Raw genomic sequence first — 3684 nt, 5'->3', positions numbered from 1 at the left:
CCTCCTGTTGGACATTCATGTTTGGGCTTTGAGTTTAGACCGTTGGTGGACAGTTGGTTGTTGGGCCAAGTCTGGGAATTTATGGACAGAGTGTTTTGGGCCCAATTATTGTTATGAACTTTGGTTCTAGGCCTATTTGGTGAAGTGGGCCCAATTTGGTAAATTGGGCCAATGTTGGACTTTGTATGAGGTTTGGATTTTGGTCTTGGTCCGATATGTGGAAGTATGCTTGAACTAATGTTTAATTGTTATGATGGTTAGTTCGGGATTTGCGGTGAGTTGGTGGTTCGAGAGTCTGCTTCTTCAGTTTAGAGTATCAGCATTCGCAAGGTGAGTTATCCTCACTATATCGACAGGGTCTACGGCACCAAGGCCGGCCCTTTATCAGATTGAGATCCGGGTATTTGTTGTTATGTTGTTATTGTTATGTTTGCATCCTGGTACTTAGGATGGTATGTGTTAGAGACCTGGGTGAGGTCGGTATCCTGTTCTATAGGGAGGTGCTATGCTAGTGACCGGTTAGGTCGGTGTTCCTGGTTAGAGGGGTTGATATGTTATGTGATATGCTTGATTAGTTTGTTGACTGTTATCTGTTATATGCCTGTATGTTATGTGCACATGGTTGTTTGGATTGGAGATGGGTTGAGGCGGGTCCTGCTTTGTGCTGTAGGCCAAGATACCCAGGGCGGACTGGTTGTTCCGAAGGCCCAAAGAGCGGTCCGGATAGGCTGTAGGCCCCAAGAGGGCGGACCAGATGTGCCGAGGCTCGGAGAGCGGACCAGATATACTGAAGGCCCGGTGCGGGCGGACCAGTCACACTGTAGACTCAGAGAGTGGACCAGGGGGATTGAAGGCCCGGTGCAGGCGGACCAATCACACTGCAAACTCGATGTACACGGCTAGACACGGAGGGTGGACTGAAGGCCGATACGGCGGGCCAGTCACACAGTAGACTCGATATGCATGGCTATTCTATGTTTGTTATGTTATGTGTGTTATTCATGTTATGGGCCGGAAGGCAATATGTTCTGGACCGGAAGGTCGTAGCCTGGAAGGGCGTATAGGTGGTTGGTATTTTAGGGGTATCTCACTAAGCTTTCGGGCTTACAGTTGTGGTTTTATGTTTTTCAGGTTCTTCAGGAGACCGTGGCAAGGCGAAGGCGTGATCGTACCGCTCCTCATGTTTTTGGTCGTGATGTGATTCTGGGAATACTTTAAATAATTTGTATTGAAAACCTTTTTGTAATGATTTTAATGAAATCGGATTGTTTTTGAAAAATTTAAAATTGGTTGTATTTTTCGGTCGTTACATTACCTGAGGTAGTAGGTTTTATAGGCAATTGGACCTTCTTTGAAAAGAATCGACAACCCGTTGCGAATCAAGAAAGTTCACAGCTGTGTCATAAGTCATAACTGAATCATGTCAGAAGGGTATAAAAGTAATTTCGACCACATAACTAGGGGATAATATATATATATATATATATATATATATATATATATAATACATTATATGTAAGAAATTTCAGCTTGATCATTAGATTTGCATCGTCATCTGCTAAACTGTTTTTTATAGATGTTTCATCGCCATCTTTGTAATTTTTCCAATGTCGGGGGTATTTTTGGAAATCTCTGCGGATTTCTCTTTACTTGCCTTGAACAGATTAATTTCAACAAAAAAAACATCGATATAGTGGTCATAAATTTGGCTTGAATCTCATCTCTTTTTGGTATCTCCTGAAGGTTGAATCACTATGCACATGGATCACCATTTTATAATGAAGATTATCACTAGATATTGAATTAATTTTGTGGAAATTATAGTAACACTTGAAAGCAGTAGGAAAACGTTTTTCTTTCATCAATCTGACCATTTCCTAAATAAAAAAAATATATCATGCAATTAAAATACTGTTTGTGTGTTATTTATACTGAAATTTGATAAAAGAGTTTGGATTACCTTTAATTTAAAGGTAGTATGATCAGAAGGATTTGTTTGTAGAAATTTGGAAACAACTGATTTATCAGCACTTCTTGGAGGTATATCAGCAGCTTCAAATCCAAACCAATCCACATAATTTGGACAAAAAGATTTCCCAACATTTTCAAGAAGTGCCTTTATTTGCTGCATTGTATATCAAGATTATTAAAAGTCTCTATAAAGTATTAAAAAAAGATTAAAAGATTAAAGATTACTTGTTTCTCATCAGATCTATTTGCAGCACATATTTCCCTTAGACCTGGTCCCAAATCTTGATCAACTGCCACATAAGCAAAAGAAAAATAAATGATAATGTATAGAAAACAAAATATAAAAATGAAATTAGGTGAAAAGGGTATCAAACCTTCCTCTATGGGTGAAGGGTAATCTTGTAAAGCAAGCTCCATTTGTTTTGTGCTTTCATGGCTTACAAAATCTCACCCTGCAAAATCTCACCCTCCAAAATCTCACCCTGCACCTTTATGTGGTCTATTGATCCTGTAATCATTCAACATTGCATATGTTTTAGGATTCTATATTGTATATAGTCATACTTATTGTCTAGATACATTAGTGTTTCCATCTATCTATCCATGCTCTTTTCTTAGTTGCACACCTGGCATAGAGATATCTGCCACCTCATTAACAGCTTTACATACAGATGTAGCTGTGTCTTCCTTGCTAGTTCTCTTGTGGGACAAACAATAAGAACACATATTGGTGGGACCCATTTTCTCTCATTGCTAGCTGAAGCCTTTAAAATTGTTTCAATTGTGGGGAGTTGTTTGTGTTTAACAATATTGCATAGCCAAATATAAAAAGCACAAGAAAGTAACAAGCTGAATGTAATCAAGAATTCGGATTTTAGCATACCAAAAAAGCAGCACTTTTCCCTGTTCTAGTTTTAGCTTTGACCAAAGCATTGTTCCTTATTAGGAAGAAATTAGATTGAGACATAACAAGTTAATGAGTAAAACATTACACAAACAGAAATCATACCCTCGAGGCAAGCAGATATTGCACTCATCAAACCTGAAAAAAGAACAACCCCAAAGCGATTGTCAACATAAAGCCTATGAACCTTATAACCATTATGATTGCCCAAAATTACAACATTATCAAATTTAGCAGTTCCATTACATCAAGAAAACCAAAATGCAAACCTCTTTGGACTAAGGATGGAGTCATCATCACCCACTCCAATGCCTTTTTCAACCATACGCCTCTTATTGAACTCATTCCTAATAGCCTGTACATGTAGAGACAAATCATCCTCCTCTTCCAAGAATTTCGATGGTATCCTTTTTGTCTTCTTTATATCATATTTTCCCAATGCAGCACTGCTCATCATCTTCTTCTTCCCATTCCCCTTCCCTTCATCATCATCACCACTCCCCTCGGCATCTGATGAGCCAATCAAACTCAATCGTGATCCTCTTAAATCCACACCCTTCATCTTCGTCATTAAAAAAGCTTCAGGTTTTAGCAATATATTGAGTATAAAGAAGGCGGAATTGAACCTGTTTGACAGAGGTTGTGATCTCAGGACCAATATCGTCGCCAGGGAAGAGAGTGGCGCGAATGAGATCAGAGGAGCTAGAAGAATAGATTCGATCGGTCGGCGAGAAAATCCTGTTGGTAGGGTTCCTGAAGGTGGTCGTGAATACCTCATCTGTTGTGTGGATTCAGAGGAAACGTCTCCC

At 39.3% G+C, this 3684-nt stretch overlaps 1 long non-coding RNA gene across 1 annotated transcript; it reads right to left on the bottom strand.

Annotated features, from left to right (window-relative positions):
• Positions 1–2044: 2044 nt before the first annotated feature.
• LOC145090635 (uncharacterized) lies at positions 2045–2414 on the bottom strand. The gene is made up of 3 exons (XR_013701684.1): positions 2346–2414; positions 2197–2261; positions 2045–2125 (listed from the first exon to the last, which is right to left on the bottom strand). It is a non-coding gene; the product is annotated as an uncharacterized LOC145090635 (long non-coding RNA).
• Between the last annotated feature and the right edge of the window lie 1270 nt (positions 2415–3684).

Source organism: Lactuca serriola, chromosome 2, assembly GCF_051521515.1.
Source record: "Lactuca serriola cultivar US96UC23 chromosome 2, Lser_US96UC23_V15, whole genome shotgun sequence".
Taxonomy (NCBI): Eukaryota; Viridiplantae; Streptophyta; class Magnoliopsida; order Asterales; family Asteraceae; genus Lactuca; species Lactuca serriola.
Note: the sequence above shows the minus strand (reverse complement) of the source record. Positions and strands in the feature narration are given on the sequence as shown.